Here is a 22350-nt window from a genome sequence, read left to right as displayed (position 1 = left end):
CATCCATGCCCGAGGCAGGATTCGAACCTGCGACCGCAGCAGCCCAAGATCCTACTCTGGAATTACCGGGCTTTGACCCGAAGAGATGTACCTGGACTAAATTAAACCGTATCAGAACGGGCCATGCAAGATGCAATGCATGTAAGTACAAGTGGGGTCTATGCGACTCACCAGCCTGTGACTGTGGAGCACCAGAACAGAATGTCCGCCATATTATTGAGGAATGCCCCTTAAGAAGATACGCTGGACCTGTATCTGAGTTTATATATGTGAAACCCTCTGCTTTGGATTGACTGTGCAATCTAGATATTGAGCTTTAAATATATGAATGAGTTTCTAGTCAGGCTTGCCAAGCTTTTAACGTGTAGTTATTTTGTCTTGAGTGTTTTTACTTTATCCTTTGGTGCTATTGCTTGTTTTTTACACATGTACTATTTACACATTGTTTTGTTTTATACATTTCGTTTACATATTGTTGTACTTCTATAAAATATTGCCGCTGTAGTGCCATGAGCAAAATAAAATAAATAAAATCGAAGGAAATTGTAGCAAAAACTTTAAAAATCTCTAGAATGAAAGACAACCAGCAGATGCTAATGATGGTTATTTACCACAACCAGAAAAACGATTGCTAGTAGTTCTGTGTGTTATCAGACCGATGGCAGCTCTAGTCTCGGAAATCCGAATCCACCCGGTTTTACCCTACTTTCCCTGTATAATTCCATCACGGGAGTTGTGCTTTCACAATCTAAATTATTTTCTGAGTCTTAGTGTTTGTGTGTCTCTGAATCTAGCGTAAATAAACAAATAAACTGAAGCCGTCTGGAGGAAGAATTGGAATGTCAAAAACCACAATCAGCATATTGGTTCAAATGGCTCTGAGCACTGTGGGACTTAACTGCTGAGGTCATCAGTCCCCTAGAACTTAGAACTACTTAAACCTAACTAACCTAAGGACATCACACACATCCATGCCCGAGGCAGGATTCGAACGTACGACCGTAGCGGTCGCGCGGTTCCAGACTGTAGCGCCTAGAACCACTCGGCCACAACGGCCGGCACAGCCAGCATAATTATATAATTTTCTCTTTGGGAAAAGTGATTGGTCCCCTGTATGGGCTAAGAAATTGCTTTACAAAGGAGTTGTATTTCACTATCATATTCGACATGGCATTCGTAGATGTCTAGTATATGAAATCAGCTAAACAGAAGTCATGGCATTGACTTTTGTCCTTTTATTTTTCTCCTCAAGTCTCCGTAACTTCCAGTGTCTAACTTTAACGCGATAAAAGCCTCGAACACAGCCGCGACGGAGAACGCCAGAGAAAAATGAAGTTTCACGTTGTTATCGCCTGCGAAATTATCTCACAAGCTGAATGCAAATGCAGCCACTTTGCCAGACCGTCAGGCAGACAGCCCGACACAGCAGGCGCACTTAATTAGCTGCTTTTTACGCCGTGGGTCCTAAGCTTCTGCGGCGCCATTCACTTTTATTGTCCGCTTGACAGCAAAGCACACGATTTCATTACTGCGCCGTTTGTTCCTATCGTGATCTCTCGGATGCCGTTAACGAGCGAAAAAGCAGCAGTGAATCATCACGACGCTGCGGAAACATTTTCCTCGTGGCCACAGCCGTTGGAACATCGACCACGAGGCGCTTTCCAGCTATCTTTCTGTCCGTCTGCTGCCCACTCGAAGAATGGGATTTATTCCACAGAAAACTAACAACAAGCTTAATCGGGGCCTAGCACTTTTATAAAATTATTCTTTCGCTTCCTTTTTTGTCGGTTAGGGTCCTGCAAGTGGATTATTCCTATGGGCTGACATTTGTGAACCGAAAGTGAGAACTTGATATTATATTAATCGCTCTCGATTGTTGCAGGCTAGTCTCCGGTATTTCAAACTTAAGCGGTTGTCGAGAACAGTCGACTATCCAGAGTGGTACAAATTAAACACACGACTTTAGCGCTAGTGGCGTGCTAAGGGTAACTAGCGTCTAGAGCAGATTCAGAAATTGAGACCCCCGCCGACATCCTCGCATTTTTTTGTTTAATCCCCATCGCTGTGCTTTCTGTTTACTCATTGATTGGTAACACAGCTTCACGATGAAGTAGAGGGTACACATTTCAGTAATTCTTTTATGTCATTCAAATCGACTTATGGAACTACAGTAGTGTCTCGATTATCCGATCTTCGGTTATCCGACTTCTGCGTTATCCGCCCCTTTCACCGCGCCGGCCGTGCGCCAGCCGACGACAGGTCAGTGACGTAACGTGTTGTTTGTTGATACTCAGTTCATTGTCGCCGTCTGCTACTCCTCACTCCTCAGTGCTAACTTAGAATTCTGTAGTAGCGTGGACGTGTTGCGCTTTGTTTATTGTAAAAATTTGTGGTGACGACTTCAAAGCGGAAAAATATGGTTGTTTCAATGGAAGAAAAACACAAAGCTTTAAAAACAATAGACAATGGTGAAACTTTATTAAAAGTGGCGCAAGATTATAACGTCGGGAAAACAACAGTTGGAGACTGGGAAAGGAACCGCAGTGAAATTGAGAAGCGGTGTTCTCAGCGAGCTGTTTTGGAAGATCGGAAATCATGAAAAAATGTGATTATGAAAAATTAAGTGAAGCTTTGTTCCTATGGTTTACTCAACATAGAGATAAAGATGTACCCATGTCGGGACCTATTTTGCAGGAAAAAGTTTTGAATCTGTTCAATTGTTTAGGAATAAAATTCACAAGGTATTGGACAAGGAAAACTTAAGAGGCGATCAAATTTTTAACTGCTAATAGAGTGGTCTCAATTACAAAATGTTACCGGAAAAAACATTAGCGTCAAAGGCCGAAAAGGCAGCGTCGGGCTACAAACGTAGCAAAGAAAGAGTGACAATTTTTGCATGCAGTAACGCCACATAAAATTTGAAAATGAAACTGTATATGATAGGTAAGCCAAAAGAAACCGAGAGCATTTAAAAATGTATCTAAAAATGCTTTACCGGAGAAATATTACAACCAAAAATATGCTTGGATGAGCTCAGACATTTTTAAAGAATGGTTCTCTTAACGAGTTCGTGCCACAAACTGAAAAGTTTTTGAAAGCCAACAACTTGCCCCGCAAAGTACTGTTGCTTCTAGACAATGCCACTTGTCATCCTAATGAAGATGAACTTCAAGATCAAGATATAAAGGCAATATTTTTGCCTCCAAATGTCAAATCCTTATGTCAGCCTATGGACCAAGGGACCTTAGAGACACTGAAGAGAAAATACCGCAGAAACTTGCTTTCCTCTTTAATTAATGCTATGGACAAGGGAGAAGACATGCTAGAGCAGTTGCGCCGTATTAATTTGAAAGACGTAGCTTATGACGTGGTCCAATCTTGGGAGAGTGTTGGAGCAAATACAACTGCAAAATCCTGGAAAATTTTGCTGCAGGAAAATCAAAAAAATTCTCCAGATGATGAAAATCTACAGCAGCAGACCGAACCAGAAAATACTACCCTGCTTTCATTGTTACCAAAAGTTCCGGGATAGGCTGACGCCTCAGAAGATGACATAAATGAATTGATTGTCGTAGATCAAGAATTTGAAGTGACAGATGAAGAAATAGTCAACATGGTAAACGAAAAAAAAGAAGAAGTGGATGTAGTGGAGGAAAGTGCGCCCAAGATTTCCCACAACGAAGGCCACAAGGCCTTAGAAACTGCTTTAAAATATGTAGAGCAACTGAAGGAAACATCGTCTACCGAGGTTTTACTTCTTATGAGACTATGTGATTTAGTGGCAAAAAAATGGCAAACAGCAGGCAAATAAAAGACAATTACTAACTTCTTCATACAATAAATATCTATTCAGTCTAATTTGATTTGTATTGTATTAAATGTTTAACTCAGTTGGCCTACTTTAGTCTAGTTTTTGTGTTTTTTTGTATTATTTTCCGTGTTATCCGACCTTCTTGCTTACCCAACCTTGCCGCGAATGGTTTAGGTCGGATAATCGAGACTGTACTGTATAAGAACATTGAAGTTTTGTATTTGTGGGGATCCACAACCTCTAGATGTTTAATAAACGTAGACATGGTCCGTAGTAGGCTGTAATGTAATTTTTATTTCGAGTACTTGTCATTGTGAAGGACAACCACATGGTAATTGACAGAAGCTGGTAATTTGTTGACACAGATTCATATTCATGCAAAGACTTCAAGCTTAGCTTACAATTAAATAAAAATCACATTACAGCCTACTGCAGGACCATGTTTACGGTCATTTGTAACAACATTGTAATATCGCTGCTTACCCCGCCGCAGTATCGATAGTCGCCTCTATCGAAAATGAAGATCGTAATTGTTAGGAACTCGTGGATTATCCTTGGAAATAGAAGCATCGTGCAGTGCAGAAGCTGTGAACTGAAAAATTGCAAACTACAATATTTGATGAAAACGGTTAAACTCTTCACCACGAAAGTCATGTGTTTTACATCAGTTGCAGCAGCTTCAATAACAGCGAGTTATTACGAAAAGTGAAATTTCCGCAGTCGTGTGTAGCGTCTCGGTCTTGCCGTGTCATGACGTTTAGAGGTTCACCAAACGTGGACTTGATCGTAATTCGGTGATCATTCTAATTGTGAGAGAAATATAGGCGTAATATGAGTGACTTAACAGTCACGAATAGAGATACTTCTTTTCAGCCATGCTGCAGTCATGAATGCACTCTGGAAAATCATTGGCAGCAGCGCTATGGTGAAGTAATGTTAATTAATGTTAACGAGACCAAATTATCTGAATAGTAAATTTTATGTAATTGTGGTGCTAGTAATGGAACTGAGTGACGAAACCTCACACCTATAGTTTTCTTTATACTCCAAACAGACCAGGTAGCTCAAGTACCAAAGTAGGTAGACTGTATGACGAGGCCACTTATGAAAAGTGCAGTTAACGTTATCTTACTGGTAGAATATACTTGGATATTTTCCGTATACGTGCGATCCTCATTGTGTGAAAGCTTCTCCAACCTGTAACTAATTAATGAACATTACATGATTAACTTTTGTTGTTGGTGAAAGCGTCAAGAGAATAAACGCTAAGGGGAACCAGATACGATTGATCTATGCGCACCATAAATACTCCATGCACTTTCTAGAGTGTTACATCACACATTTAGTGACTTACGCCACAATAAATGTTAGATTCCGCAATTTTTGTTACACCAAATATATTTGATTAACCAGTTTAGCAGCTGCAACATTTACAGAAGAACCTGAAAGAGGATATTTTTCCAATGTTTCGTACTGTTCAGTTTCACTATCATAATTTCGATCATTATTTCCAGCTTCAGCGAGCTGGGCGTCCGCGTCCCAAGTGTCTCTCTCTGTATGAGATCAAGTACTTATACTCCATAAAAATGTATCCACTGTTTAAAAGTCCATAACTTGCAAACTAATTGACGGAGTTGTCTCATTTTTGGTGAAAGTGTAGCTTAAAGTACAACATAAAGGTATCACTGTAGGTGTTCGAAATGGTCACCATTACACACACAATCTAAATTATTTTCTGAGTCTTAGTGTTTGTATGTCTCTGAATCTAGCGTAAATAAACAAATAAACTGAAGCCGTCTGGAGGAAGAATTGGAATGTCAAAAACCACAATCAGCATATTGGTTCAAATGGCTCTGAGCGCTATGGGACTTAACATCTGAGGTCATCAGTCCCCTAGAACTTAGAACTACTTAAACCTAACTAACCTAAGGACATCACACACGTCCATGCCGGAGGCAGGATTCGACCCTGCGACCGCAGCGGTCGCGCGGTTCCAGACTGAAGCGCCTAGAACCGCTCGGCCACACCGGCCGTGCCACATCAGTAAAGAAAGCAATAATGAATTTAGTTATTTTCATAGTCCGAAGATTGAACTGCATAAGCTAAAAGACGAGATTTTGAACGAAAGGTATTTTTATTTTCCTTACTGTAACGACTGCTGAAACTGATAAAAGCATCTGCATAAGCAGGAATTAGTATAAGGAACGGATGACTTTCTTGTTGAGACCCCCATCATAATTTCGGTAAAAAAATTTTATTCTGCGTCTGACTTCCAGTTTCCCTCTGGTCTTTCTAGTCTCTGATCCAGTTTTTTATATGAGAGTACCACTCGTTACTAATGGAACAGATAAACAATAAAGCATTACTGTAATTTTGTCAAATAAAGATATGGTTGGAGACCCCAGTTGCATGTAATAAACGGTTGGTGGTACAGCAACCAGCCAAAAATTAGTTTTATGTTACTTCAATTAAAAAGTACCGTCACCGGTTTCGAATTTTTCGCAATTCATTATCAGACGGTTTTTTCACGCTTTCATGCATCAAAACCAATCTGCAATTTGTTTTGATGAAACCATGGAAAAACCGTCTGATGAACTTCAAAAAATTCAAAAGTGGTAACACTACTTTTTAAATGAAGTAACCTAAAACAAATTTGTGCTGGTTGCTGTACATCGTAAACAATTTATTTAACAAAGCATTAGTTTTATGGAAAAATACCATTACAGAATATTTGTAAATATATAAGAATGATTTTCTACAACAAGAAAAACGTTTTATATGGCTTGCTCCCGTTTTTAGAATCTTATTAGTTACTGAAATTATCAGTGCTTTTATATAATTAAATACTTTTTCTCGTGTGTTCAGAATTGTAAGAGACCTCATATCATAAATGCAGGTTCAAATTGTAGCTTTTCTGAATTGTAGGAGCTCATAACATAAACAATACAAAAGTTTTTAGTAAAACATGTTCAACAGCGGTAATAATAAAGACTTAGGTACTGGATTTTACCACTTCATTTTTTAAATGAAAAATCTACTCTCGCTTAATGAACATATCAGTCATTATTTAGAAGCTGCTGACCATGGCTTATTTTATAATACAATACAATAAAATTATTATTTAACACAAATAAACTAGAATGACAAAATAACCACGTCTGTACCCTTTTTGTAAGTCTTCAGTCCCCTGACTGGTTTGGTGCAGCCCGCCACGAACTCCTCTCCTGTGCCAACCTCTGCATCTCAGAATAGCATTTGCAACCTGTACTCCAACTGTGCAGTGCAAAGAGGAAAAAAAATAGATGAGAATCGCAAATAGTTGAAATTGCGCAGCAATAAGACAGAGTTTTTATTATTGTTTTTGGCTGCTACAATATACAATTTATTCATTCGATGTTCGGGGTAAAGAGCACACTACAGTGTTAAACGTAAGACTGCGTAAACTGTGTATTACTTGTGATGAAAGCTCAGCAGTAGGCAACAAAATTTTAGTAACTTCAGCATGAAACTAATTGAAAATTGATAAACATGGTCATGTCTGCAACTGAAAAGGCAAACACAAATATGTGCGTGATACAAAATAGTAATATTCCATTTACACCACATGAGTGAAATTTGTCCTCAGTTAGATTGGGACTTGACAGGTGAGTTTCAATTTGAAATACATTGGTACGAATTACCACAATACTGAAGTAACTACATGTTCGTAATTATCTCACAAGCGGCTCACTTGTGGACTCACGTTTGCTGGTAAGTTTTTGTTTATATTAATCATGTACTTTCACCCTTGTCGGTTTTGCGCTAGTAATTACAACACATCCTGTACACAAATGTTGCACTTGTGCTCTTGTGTAGTTTGTGCCTCAAACCGGCCCTCGTTTCGAGAGACATATTTAGACGGCTATCTGGATGTGTTGCTCCTACTGCTATATCAGTCAGAAGATGGTGCGAACGGTTTCACAGCAGTTCAAAAAATTAAGGGAGAGGTCCCAGCTTGGTCTCCAGATGTCGAGATAGAGAGAATAATGAGTGATATTTCCCAATGGAACGGGCAGACATCGTTGTGGATAGACAAAAAACAGTTGTACTCACAAGCACCAACCGCCAGGGAGATTGTACTGTAGTGATTGTTGTTTTACCATAGCATGGACACGACTTCCAATCATACGGTAGGTGCTAGTCCAAAACTGACATTGTTTTGGACTGTTACTTAATGACGAGTGTTTGTGCAATTCCTCTTCAGCAAGAGAACCACAAGGGCCTGATGAAAAGAACTGCCTCCGAATTTTTTTATGCGAAAACTCTTATAGATTTTTAAATAAAACAAATGTTGTTAACATTTTAGATTTTTTATTCTTCATGTCTACATATTTATTTCTCAACATAGTCACCCTGGCTACGAACACATTTCTCCCTAAGAGAGACCTGTTTGTTGATACCGTATGTGTTGAACGTTTGACTTCGTTGTGGAGCCACAACTACACCTCTACTCGCACTGCTTCTTCATTATCAACGTGAGTTCCTCAAAGGTTTCCTTTAAGAGTAGAAAACAGACGTAAATATGATGGTACCAAGTCGAGATTGTATGGAGGGTGGTCGATGACTGTAAACCCAAGATGTCGAATTGTTGCAAGTGTCTCAGCGCTCGTGTGTGGTCTGGCATTGTCTACATCTATATCAACATTTATACTCCGCAAGCCACCCAACGGTGTGTGGCGGAGGGCACTTTACGTGCCACTGTCATTACCTCCCTTTCCTGTTCCAGTCGCGTATGGTTCGCGGGAAGAACGACTGTCAAAGCCTCCGTGCGCGCTCTAATCTCTCTAATTTTACATTCGTGATCTCCTCGGGAGGTATAAGTAGGGGGAAGCAATATATTCGATACCTCATCCAGAAACACAACCTCTCGAAACCTGGCGAGCAACCTACACCGCGATGCAGAGCGCCTCTCTTGCACAGTCTGCCACTTGAGTTTGTTAAACATCTCCGTAACGCTATCACGGTTACCAAATAACCCTGTGACGAAACGCGCCGCTCTTCTTTGGATCTTCTCTATCTCCTCCGTCAACCCGATCTGGTACGGATCCCACACTGATGAGCAATACTCAAGTATAGGTCGAACGAGTGTTTCGTAAGCCACCTCCTTTGTTGATGGACTACATTTTCTAAGGACTCTCCCAATGAATCTCAACCTGGTACCCGCCTTACCAACAATTAATTTTATATGATCATTCCACTTCAAATCGTTCCGCACGCATACTCCCAGATATTTTACAGAAGTAACTGCTACCAGTGTTTGTTCCGCTATCATATAATCATACAATAAAGGATCCTTCTTTCTATGTATTCGCAATACATTACATTTGTCTATGTTAAGGGTCAGTTGCCACTCCCTGCACCAAGTGCCTATCCGCTGCAGATCTTCCTGCATTTCGCTACAATTTTCTAATGCTGCAACTTCTCTGTATACAACAGCATCATCCGCGAAAAGCCGCATGGAACTTCCGACGCTATCTACTAGGTCATTTACATATATTGTGAAAAGCAATGGTCCCATAACACTCCCCTGTGGCACGCCAGAGGTTACTTTAATGTCTGTAGACGTCTCTCCATTGATAACAACATGCTGTGTTGTGTTTGCTAAAAACTCTTCAATCCAGCCACACAGCTGGTCTGATATTCCGTAGGCTCTTACTTTGTTTATCAGGCGACAGTGCGGAACTGTATCGAACGCCTTCCGGAAGTCAAGAAAAATAGCATCTACCTGGGAGCCTGTACCTAATATTTTCTGGGTCTCATGAACAAATAAAGCGAGTTGGGTCTCACACGATCGCTGTTTCCGGAATCCATGTTGATTCCTACAGAGTAGATTCAGGGTTTCCATGCTGAATGAGAGGGTGCTCCATGTGTGGAAGAACACTTCGAATTCGGAACTCAGTTATAGGACACGGTTTGTCAAGCATCGACATAATTATATTACGCATCGTCATGTTACACATTACAATTCGGAGGAGCCCTCTAGCACCAGAGGGCTGAAAATATGTAGACATGAAAATAAAGATGTAGGATGTTAATAACGTTAGTTTTATTCAAAAAGCTTTTTCAAATAAAAAAAATTGGAAGCAGTAATTTTCAGCACACACTCGTATCATAGTGCACCTGATGAAGCAATGGCTATTGTTGCAAATCACAAGAGGTTGAGGAGGAGGAGGAGGAGAGGGGACGGCTGGGAGTTCTTAAATGGACACCTGCCACGCTGATTGCCTACAGGCACAGCCTATGCAGACAAGACCTTCTATTCTATTAAGCGATTCCCATTCGGCGGTTCTAGCAGCGTGTGATTCCTTCCTAAAGCGTTTCAGCGAGATATGAGGGCTTCCATCGGTATTTAGAAGTGACTCTCGGGCGGTGCCCACCTTTTTAACGGCTGCTGGCTTCTGGTCTGAGGGAGTGGCTACTGCTGTTATAGCCCACATACAACTGTTAGGATCATTATCTGACTGCTACAGAGAGGTAATATTAGGTAATTACTTACTGACAACTACCCAACATGTCTCTCAACACAAGAAGAACAGTGCTCCCGGACAGTTAGAGATCGTATGGTACAATCCGACGAAAGTGTGCCGAAATCTACTTTACAAGAATGAAACATTGTTTCGAAGTCCGCCAGTTTGCCGTTCGTGGGTATTTTATGTGATTTTCATATAATTCCCTATGAGGACTTTCATTGATTGCCAAAATTACCAGAACTATGGTCAGGTAATACCAGACACGGGTTTTGTATGTGCGAGTCATATAATCACGTTTCTGGGAAATAGCTGCCACGCGGTTTGCTTTTCCGTTAAAACTACGCGTTTGGCGGTGCATCTGACTCATTTAAAGGTAAACAATGCCCGTTCATGAGCTGCCTAAACATCAGTCTTGGTGCACACGAACGCTATTTACTGCTACACCACTAATCTTCTCAGGCTTGACACTTCTGAGCGTACTTACTGTTACTAGTTTAATACTAAAATAAATATTATTCCCTTTCTTTGGTGTGTCCGCAGCTTTTAATCTTGCTGTAGCGTTCTCGCTTCCCGCGCACGAGATCCCGGGTTCGATTTCCGGCGGGGCCAGGGATTTTTCCTGCCTCGAGATGACTGGGTGTTGTTGTGTCGTCTGCATCATCATTCATACCCATTACGGTCTGAGGAAGGCAATGGCAAACTACCTCCACTAGGCCCTTGCCTAGTACGGCGGTACGGGTCTCCCGCATCGTCCCATACGCTCCGCGGAGTATTGGACCTCATCATCATCATCATCATTTTTGGTGTAATCCAAGTAGCTCCTTGCTTATAATTACAATAACAGCGCTGAACAAGTACGTAATCTCTGAAATAACAAATTTCACATCTCTGTACTACATGCTGAGTTAGCGCCCCTCATAATCAAATCATACTATTGAACCCTTGAACAACAAACTGTGCTCAGATTTTGGAAGAAAGCACAGATCACACATAGCTAATAGAAGTGATCCACAAAACCACAGTTCCGTGTCATTGACATCCATCCGTTGTAGAATCTTAAAAAATACTATGAGCTCAAATGTATTGAGATATCTCGATCACAATGAATTTCGAAAACATCAGTCATCTGAAGATAATCTCGTGCTTGTCTCATTTGTCGTACTGACAGCCATAGATCAAGGCAATCAGGTGAACGCAAAACTTCTTGAGTTCTCAAATGCAGCTTGATTAGCACAACACTAACATTTTTTAATGGAACTCCAAAAATATGAGGTATCATACCACATATGTGACTATACTGAGGATTTCTTCATAGGGAAGGCACAACATGTTGTCTGTGATGGAGAGTCACCAACAGATGTACGTCATGGACAAGGCTGGTCCTGGCCCACTCTGCATTGTGCCGGATCTCCCCCAGTGTTAAGGTCAAGATGTTATTTAACGGCATTTGCCTACATCATTTATCCGACTCAGCTGCTATTTAATTTTGTGTATAATACATCCGCTATTGCTATGTAGTCGATATTTGAAACATAAAGTCGTGGATAGAGATAGAAAGAGGTTATTTCATAAAGGAATCCGTTACTTACATTTCGCTCCAAAGATTGTCAAAGTCTCTCTATTTAATAGATTGAACGTTATAGCATCTAGTTGACATGTGCACAAGGTTTTGATCGTATGTCTCCGGCACACAGCTCGACCTGAGACTTGTTTTGACATCCACGTATATGCAATATCCTGGATGATGTTTCATCTCCGCATTATAGATGTTGTTGTACATATTCTACGTGTTTTGTAATATTCTACGTACTTCCTATCACGATGCAACACTGCCATTTATTAGCCAAAAAGCCGCCTAGGCCCCAACCTGTGTAGACCGATATCACAGTTATAAAAATGAAACACTAAAAACTGCACTTAAGGAACGACATGACATACCTGTTCGCCTCCAGCTATACTGCGCTTCCTATACTGTTTACAATAGATAACACTAACACTCTACATACCAGGTGATGTTGTTGTTACAGAGACTGTACCAAAAATCAGATTCGGAACACCTGAATACCACCTTATGATGTGTGGTGTAGGGTATTACAACCATGTAACATCTGTCCCTGATCCATTTGAGTGGAAAGTAATTTGTAAGCATTGCTTGCATATTTGCAGTGTTTTCTCCATTAGCTGTTTATATTCTTCCTTCATGGCAATTGTTTTCAGCACAGTCCAGTGTGCTTGCGCGAACTTGATTCCCTATTAACTGCTCGAATTGTGCTGTGTGATCGACACTGTACACACATCATATCACCAAAAGTATCCGAACATCTACTAGTGGACGTCAATATGGTGTGTGTTCGCCAGTCAAAATGTGGACTCAATCCTGCTCCAAGACAAACTAAACGTCTGTAAAGCCCACGTCTACTCCAAATCCCTACTCAACGAGTCTTTGTACAGTGCATGGTAGAGGGTATACTGTAACAGAATTATCTATTTTCTTTCGTATTTCGTTCTAATGTACCAATCGAGGAAAAAATGATAATCTATATGACTCTGTAATTTCCCTAATCCCTGTTATCTTAGTCTTATGTTCACTACACCAAATACATGATGGTTGTGACATGGCACATGCCCCAACTTCTGGGAAATCCTTTACTTTATCTCTCTCCTTCAATTCATAGATGTCTGCTTTTATTTCCCTTATTCTGAAAACAAAACTTTCTGTAGAATCGCTCTAACCCTTTGATACCCAACCTAGTTGCTCCCAAAAAAATCTTGAGATAGTTTACTTCTTATTGCGCTTTATGAGAAACCCAGCCCACCTCCCCTTAGCTGCCCGAATGCAGATGCTTTCTTTAACTACCCTGATACGTAACAAGTGGCTTTGCTTCCGCTGTCAAACGCAGCTTGGTCAAATACAACAATTGCTCATTCGTCCAGAAACCCATCCTAGCGACTGCCACTAGGTCATCTGTAAATGACAACACATCGACAGTCAAATTGAAATTGCATTAAAAGGGTTAACCCTAATTCGTGGCTTCTGAATCTAATGAAGGAGCGGCCAAACTGGATGAAACATATCCTCTCTCGCACCAGCTACCTAGCTCTGAATCTTTCTAGTGTGTAGGACCCATACAAGATAGGAGTAAGCGGGGATTTTGAACGTATAAAAAGAAGGAAAGAAGCCATCACAGTTGGTCAGAGGTTTGTTTGACCTATAGGAGAGCATTGCAGAAATCTCTCTCTCTCTCTCTCTCTCTCTCTCTCTCACACACACACACACACACACACACACACACACACACACACACACAAACGCTCTTTGTAAGACGTCGCTCAATCTTAAACAAGTGATTTTGACCAGCTGATCACCTTAAACGGATCTTGTGTAATTATATTGCATTGGACTAGATACAACGATGAAAAGGTAAGGGGTTCGAGGGATGGGGGAGGACGTCTAGAACCTTTCACATGTGAGAAGCAATAGACAGGTTCACGACTGGTAGCATCAGATGTTTGGGAGTCGCGTCACTGGGTCTGTAATATATGTCTGTGATTTATTGAACATGTGTTGTTTATTAGCAAATATTTCGAGGCTGCATGAATACAGATGCATAACTCAACAAAACCCCAACTTTCCATTCTTGTGTTTTAAATATTTCACCCCACGGTCTGTCCGAGGGGTGCAGCCCCAAGATTTCTATTTAAAGTTTTTTTTTAATTTTTTAGTGTGGCCAACGAATAAAATTACACGAACTTTGCCTAACATACAAAACTTATTTATCATTTCCGAACAAAACACAGGCAAACAAAAACATTGGTTGAAAGTTCACTTCTGTCGAAATTAGTGTCACCATGAAAAAAAACGGTCATATAAACTCACTAAAAGTTTGAGAAGTAACATGTGTGGATTACAGCGTGTCTCACCTCTTCAGCAGAAGCAGCTTGTTTTAACTAATGGCTCACAACATAATTGCCCGATTATCAAGTGAGCTGCATATCTTAAAGAAAACATGACTCGTAACTCTAATATTAGCTAGTATGTTTTTGATATAGATTGAAGGCAAGTTTACTGTATGGTTCAGTGATTCATGATCGTGAACTCCTTAGAGACTGAGAGTTCAGTATGCTTTAAATTCTCTATGCACACACATATAAAATGTTTCATGTATTTTGATTGAACTAGGATGAAGGTCGTGCTAATATTTTCAAAAATTACCGTAACCTTACCCAACCAAGCTTGACTAGAATATTATTGTCATCCACGTCAAACACTACTATCTGACTATGGAATATGAATCTAGAATCAGTTTCGTCTAAACAGCACGTATTAAAATTTATCAGTGTTTTTATGTTGATGTTTCAACTAATTCGTGTTAAAATGTGTGTTTGACATCGCAAACGGTCATCAAGCCACACCCACTAAAATAATAAAATTTTAAAAACGTTACATACTAGTTTCGACACACTAGGTCGTCATTTTCAAATGTAATCACAAATCTGGAAAACTGAATTAATAACTGCAACCACACTTTTTTCACATATTACGAAATATACACTAAAATCTATAAACTGAATCAAAGGCAGCAGAAACGAGTCACAAGACATCATGACAATTTTTGGTTGAGCAGTCATTTCACACCTTCATGCAGTGTACATGAAAACTGCATCGGGAAAATACATGCATTTAACTAACATCATGGCGAAAGCTGCCATGAGAAAAAAACTTACTATTGCCTCACTGTAATCTGCAGCAAGCCCAAAACTAGAACACAGCACGTGCCGTGTTCTACTAATGAATATTACGAAGAAGATGCACTCCCAATTGGGGCTAACACATGACTAAACTGCGCTTCAGTTGCCTGGTTGCACATCAGGTCACTAGACGGCATAAGTGTAGTGTACAAAAACAGAAGACAAAAGGGGATCTAAATATAGTTTACAATAACAAGGGCTAGAGCGCGCCACTGTCAGATTTCTACGAACAAGTCTCTTGCTAAAACGTAAACACTAGCCAGAAGGTGTTATTCGTTATTTAAAACCTTTAAAGACGGTTGACAGAATGTATAATGCAGTAGACGAATTGCAACAGCTTACAGCAAGAAGTTTCCTTACTATGCTGCATTATGCTAACCTAAATATTATTATAAATACAGTATAAAGTGATAAAACTAAGCTAACCATTACAATGCTGTCCATTACTCACTATTACATAGTTATGCAAAAAATAGCCAATCAGTACAAATATATTACATCTGTAATCCAGTGTGGTAAAACCAAAGTACAGTCATTGTAGGGAGCGGTAAAGGAAGGGTTGAGGGGGGTGGGTGGGGGGGGAAGGTGGCTTTAGCAAATGATTCGTACTTGATTTTTTTCCTTATGTTTGACGTAAGGTGCAACAAATGTGCAGCCAGTACAGAACAGTGCCACAGTCAACTATATTACACAGCCTATAAAACAGGAAAGATAACCTGCATATTTTATAATAATAATGAATGTAAAAGGACAAAAATTAATGTGCTAGGAAGCTCAAGGTCTATGATATTCCACACAAAATTCTGCACATCATATATAACATTGTCTATTCGACACCATATATCTAGCACATTATTGAGTGAGGTGGCGCAGTGGTTAACACACTGTACTCGCATTCAGGAGGATGATAATCCAGACCCGCTTCAAACCATCATGATTTAGGTTTTCTGTGACTTCCCTAAATCACTTCAGACAAATACCAGGATGGTTCCTTTAAAATAGCATGACGAATTTTCATCCCCATCCATTGCTCATCCGATGGGACCGATAGCTTCAGTGTGTGATCGCCTCTCGCAAATTAAGCGACCAACCATCTACAATATTCATAAATGAGGTAGACAACCTATATTTTATGAATAATAACAAGTGAAGACAAAAGAAGCAGTAAGTAGCCTTAAGTCTACGCTATTGTATATGTGCCTTGTAGCTAACTAGAGGTCTAATGAACTGCATATCGTGTAATACGTGGGTTGTCCAGAAAGTAAGTAAGTTCCGATCGGTCGCGAAATGGAAACCAGAAATAGCAATACATTATGAATATTATTTTTTAATCATGCGGTTTTGCACACCAGTTTCCTCGTAGTTACAAGTTCAGTGACGTATAGTGAACGTCCGCAAGTAGTTTCAAGTTATGCAAGTCTCATAACATTTCCCATATTGGCACATGTAACAAGTACAGATAGCACATACAAGTGAGCATATATCATTTGGCTTTACCTAAATACAGATAAATACATACAAACATGTTAGATATAGGTTTTTACGTAGGTTCAAATACATACAAACCTATCATATATTGCCTTTATTTAAACATAGAAACATATTTCTCTCGTCTTCACACAGGTATGATTCGTCACATGGAAATATTTTCATATAGCTTTACAGTATTTATAATCATTACAAGTTTAATCTATGTTTTACTTTTGCAAATGATGTCACCTGAAATAGAGGAGGATTAGACACAACATCCCACACCAGCAATAAGACCAAGCGAACTACTGCAAATAAGCAAATAACAAAAGCAATTAACTAACATCAGACACAAAGAATACTCGCGACACGAGTGTAAGAGTGCATTGTAAGCATGGCCTTAGCTACTCGTAAGTGTGTGTGTTCAATGGTGAGATGCGTATCCAATCTGTTTCAAGGTGAAAGTGTAAAGGTGTAGAATAATTAAGTATTCACGTCAATCAGTCGTTAGTAGTCGAAGACTGACGGTCAGATAGTCAATTTCGTAGGCTGAAAATTTATCTTCTTCACACCTGTATAAAAGATATAAAATTTGCTTTAGCATTCTGCTTGGCTACTGTAAGTATTCAGCGAAGACGAATCTCTTCTCCTTCTGCTGCTGACAAGAACAGCTGAAATAAAATACTTATACTATGTAGCTTCATAGAAGTACTCTGAGGTACGTGTATTTAATAGTTGTGTATAACTTAAACATGATCCATAGATGGTTTACTGTTGAGTGTGGTATACTCTAAGATCACGATGAGCAATAGTCGAATAATTCTGTTTGTTTCAGGATGCTGCATCAGGTATGCACCAGGAAGCGGAATGCTGACAGTAACATAAGGACTGTCGTACGGCAGACGCCACTTGGCGTTGCGGCGCTGAAAAGCCGACGACTTATGGTGAGTACGCAAAAGCACTAACGTACCAGCTTTAAATTCCTGCTTCCTCTTTACAGTGCGTGCATAAGTTTTCCTCCCAATTCCGGCTTCCGCAGTCAGCGTCGCACAGACTTCCCTTATCTTTTCGTTGTGTGTTGTTTACTGAAAAGAGAATTTGGTAACGCTGTTGCCCAAACGTTGTCTTCTTTGTGACAGAACATGAGCTCATTGTGAGTGTACGGAGTTTCATAAACATTCATTGAGGCTTTTGGGTACCTCTTCAAATAAAGACAAATATGTTACCCAATTGGTATGTTTGGTAGAAATGTAGGTTCTCATAAATCTGTTAACCCCACGGAACACATGTTCAGTGGGATTACACTGGGGACTATACCTTGAGATAAAAATACTCTTAATACTGTTGTCTCTGAGAAATTTATGCCATTTGTACCTAGTAAAGTATGCAGCATTGTCTGATAAAATAGCTTTTGGTTTTCCCAAGTGAGGAATGTAGTCACATGAGAGTCTACGAATGATGGTAGTGGCAGTAGCAGATCTTATAGCATACAGTTTAACATGCTTGGAGAATAAATCGTAAAATGCAAGAATATATTTTACACCGCCACTGCTTGTCGGATGTGGACCACGTATGTCAGAATTTACCATTTCTAGAGGTTTACTGGGTAGAATCGAATGCTAATCAGTCTTCGTAGACAAGTTCAGTGGTTTAGACTTTTGACAAATCGCATATGTTTTGAGTATACTGTGGATCTTACGTCTCATATTACTAAAGTAACAATAGGTACTAAGCTTTGCTAGGACTTCTTGGTACCATAATGACTCCAAACAAAATGTGTGTGCCAAATTAGGCTGCGTTCGGAATGCTTAGGAATACAAACACACCAAGTAGTGGCTTCAGGATGACGGCGACAAAATACCACATCATTATGTATCAAATATCGGTTGGACAGAGGATGGTCAGGTTGATTTGTGAGTAAAACTCTTACCTTATTCCAGAGAGGATCAGATTTGTGCAACGTTGACATATTTCTACATAAGTCGATATAGTACTGGTGATACAGCTTAAGCTGCATAAGAAGTATTCGGTAGACATTCACATTCTCCGGGTCAGAGTTACACTCATTCAAGCCTTGAGGCAGACGAGACAAAGCGTCGGCATTGATGTTGTCTTTACCCTTAATATATACAATTTCAAAGGAATAGTTTTGCAAAGATAAAGCCCAACATGATAATTTGGGATGTACAAGCTTACAAGTTAACAGAAATGTGAGAGCTTGGTGGTCAGTATGAATTTTGGTGTGCTTACCATACAAATAATAATTGAACTTCTTAACGGCCCACACTATAGAGAGTGTTTCAAGTTCTGTGGTAAAATACGTGCGTTCACATTCACTAAGTGTTTGGCTTGCAAAACTAATAATTTTCACATGTTCTTGTTCGCTATTCTTTACAACTTGAAACGAACAACAGCCTAAGCCATAGGAAGAGGCGTCACATGTCATACAACAATCTAAATTAAAATCAGGGTGATATAAAATGTTTGCGTTAACCAAAGCATGCTTAATACTATCAAAGTTTTCTGACACTGGTCAGACCATATCCATACCAGATTCTTTTTGAGTAGGTTCCATAGATATTTGCTGTTTAATAGTTGGTGTGGTAAAAATCGTCGAATGAAAGAACAAAGCCCAAGGAAAGATTTCAGTTGCTTTCTAGTCCGTGTACTAGGAAAATTCCTGATTGCGTCAAACTTACTTGGGTCAGGTGGTATACCTTGACCATTAATAGTATGTACAAGATACTTAATTTTCACTGCAAGGAAATTTCGACTTTTTGAGATTAGCTGTCACTCCAGCTTGTGCGAATGTATGCAGAATATTTTGCAAAGTATCAATGTGTTCAGACCAAGTCTTACTAGCTATGAGCAGGTCATCAATGTAGTGAGTAACTGATTCAACCATTTCGTCACCAAGTACAGTATCTAATGCGTTGATAAACACACCTGAACTGACGTTTAGACCGAATGGAAGGAAACAAAATTGATAGATTTGCCCCCCGAATATAAAAGCAGTATACTTTGTAAAATCTGCCGTGATTGCGACTTGCCAGAACGAATTGGTCAGATCTATCGTAGAAAAATACTTAGAATGTAAAAATTTCTGGAGTTGCTCCTCTAAGTTCTCAGGTTTCGTACGAACAGGTAAAATAATCTCATTAATTGCACGAGCATCCAAAAAACTCTGATATTCCTGTTGGCTTTCTTTACAACATGTAAAGGGCTGCAGTAAGGTGACGTGGAAGGTTCGATGATTTTCCACTCTAACATTTGTTTCAACTCGTGCCACACAGCAGGTCGTTGGGGAAGTGGCACATCATAGGTTTTGTGGAAGAAAATTTGGTGAGGCTTACTACTATTTTATACACATATGTCTTAATCACACCTGGCCGTTTGCTAAATACCTGTATATGCTTGGACAAAACATCATAAAGTGCATTACGTTCTTCACGTGTGACAGCTGTGGTTTCTGATCACTTATTATTAATTAATGTTTTCAAGTCCTGTAACTCGGCATCAGGTCCTTGTGTCTGTGTGTCACCATCATCAGTGTCCTTTATTAACTGAATTTTGCATCCTCTGCAATGTTTATCGTGCTCCAGAGCCCTGGTATCCAGATCAATTAAAATTTCTGGATTTACGTTGGGAGAAGTCAATAGTGCTGTCTTTCTCGCACAATATATCTAAACCTAAAATACAATTAGTGACCAGGTTTTGAACGACGAGGAACGGCGATTGTACAATTCCATTACCTGCCTTGACTGTCACAAGTACCTGTTTCTTTACCCTAGAAGACTCATTGCCTACGGCAGTTATTATTTTACAGTTCTGGACGGGATACTTTGGTAACGGTTGAGACTCACATATTTTTTTGTAAAAACGTAGGACAAGACACTAACAGCCGCTCCTGTGCCCAGAGTAATAGTAGTGGGAATACCACCCACAACAACAGTAGCTTGAGGCCAAAACAGTTTCATTGGTTGATGAACGACTCGTGTGTTCTTTTGTAACAGTTCATCAGACAAGTTTTCGTCATGATTATACCTTATGAATAATAATGGTTGCTTTATGCAACTGTCAGGTACATTATGATTGTGCCGTTGCAAAGTGGATGTGTCAAATAATAAATTTAAATCGAAGTCTCTCCCCCCCCCCCCCCCCCATTTTCCACAGCCCCGAGCTGGGGCGCAGTAGTGACTGTTTTTTGTTTGACGTCGTCACATTTGTAGTGGGTGCAGGCACAGACAGGGGAGGAGTATCACTAGTTACTTGTTTATTCCAGTCTCCGAACTGTGGTGGTCGTTGCGTTTTCTTGTTGTGACTCACCTGTGCGTTCGTAGATGCATTCCACTTTTGAGTTTGCATTTGCGGCGGCGGCAATTGCATTGGCCTGTGTACTTGTTTTGCTGCGGTGGTGTCGCAGTGTTTTGATTCTGAGCAGCGTTGTTGTTACTCAGGGTCCGTTGCTGATTTGCTGGGGATTGAGAGCTATTTATATTTGTCTTAAAAATTTTATTACCATTCTGATAATTATTATTACCGTTGCAGTAGTTGTTACTGTTGTTGCTGTTGTACTGTCTATTATTCGAATTGCCGCCAGAAGAATAAGAAGTGTTATAATTGCTGTTTGTGCTGTTGTGTATACACGTTTCCCATGTGAAGCGGTCTATTCGGTTGGCGCACCGTAATTGGGTTGGCTACCCTGCGTATCATGCATGACGCTGGTGTAAACATTGTAGAAATTGTTTTGCCGTACGAACGCTGGCCCTCGTAAAGCACATCAACAGAATCGAGCACTGTGAGAAAATACTCTGGGTCGTTGTCCGGGATGTGCAGAAGTTTTTCTTTGATATTAAACGGCAGTCTTGCCTTCAATGCACGGAAGATGTCACGCGTTGCAACCGGCTCGTCAATGAAATATCCCATATTTAAATATTTCTCAAAATACCGGCGCAAATTGCCGTGCTTAGGATTGAATGGTTCAGGATCCACAATCTGCCTACGAAGTCGTTCCTGTACAGATTTCGACCAAAATTTAGATATAAAGGCTCTCTCAAATTGTTCGTACGTCACGCATCTGTCGGCTTCATTACACGCCCATACAGCTGGGTCCGACAACATAAGATATCCTGTTACGGTCACTCCACGTACGAGGAAATGCATTTCTGAAGGCTTTAACAAACATGACAGAATGCACGGTTCTTTTGCCAGGTATAAATGGCTGAAATTGTCTGTGTTTTTTGAGGCTCTCCTCTTCCTTGGCATTATATTAATGTTTAGTTTAAGAATGATTACTGTAAGGTCCATCTGCCGAATGGCAAATAAAATGTTGTTGATAATTATCTCGACTGCAATGCAGTGTGTCATGTAGAGATGCGTACCTACTGTTGTTGTTGTGAGTGCGTAGTATGCGGTGTGTAATCGTCATAAATGTGCTTGTATTCATTAGCAAACTGTGTGTTTTGGTTGCTATTACCGTCTTGCACGCTAGTTGTACGTCATAGCTTCAATGACAGTATTTCTTCACAGTTTTAATCTGCAATACACTACTGGCCATTAAAATTACTACACCACGAAGATGACGTGCTACAGACGCGAAATTTAACCGACAGGAATAAGATGCTGTGATATGCAAATGATTAGCTTTTCAGAGCATTCACGCAAGGTTGGCGTCGGTGGCGACACCTACAACGTGCTGACATGAGGAAGTTTCCAACCGATTTCTCATACACAAACAGTTGACGGGCGTTGCCTGGTGAAACGTTGTTGTGATGCCTCGTGTAAGGAGGAGAAATGCGTACCATCACGGTT

This window comes from Schistocerca americana, chromosome 4 (genome assembly GCF_021461395.2).
Source record: "Schistocerca americana isolate TAMUIC-IGC-003095 chromosome 4, iqSchAmer2.1, whole genome shotgun sequence".
Classification (NCBI taxonomy): Eukaryota; Metazoa; Arthropoda; class Insecta; order Orthoptera; family Acrididae; genus Schistocerca; species Schistocerca americana.
Note: the sequence above shows the minus strand (reverse complement) of the source record.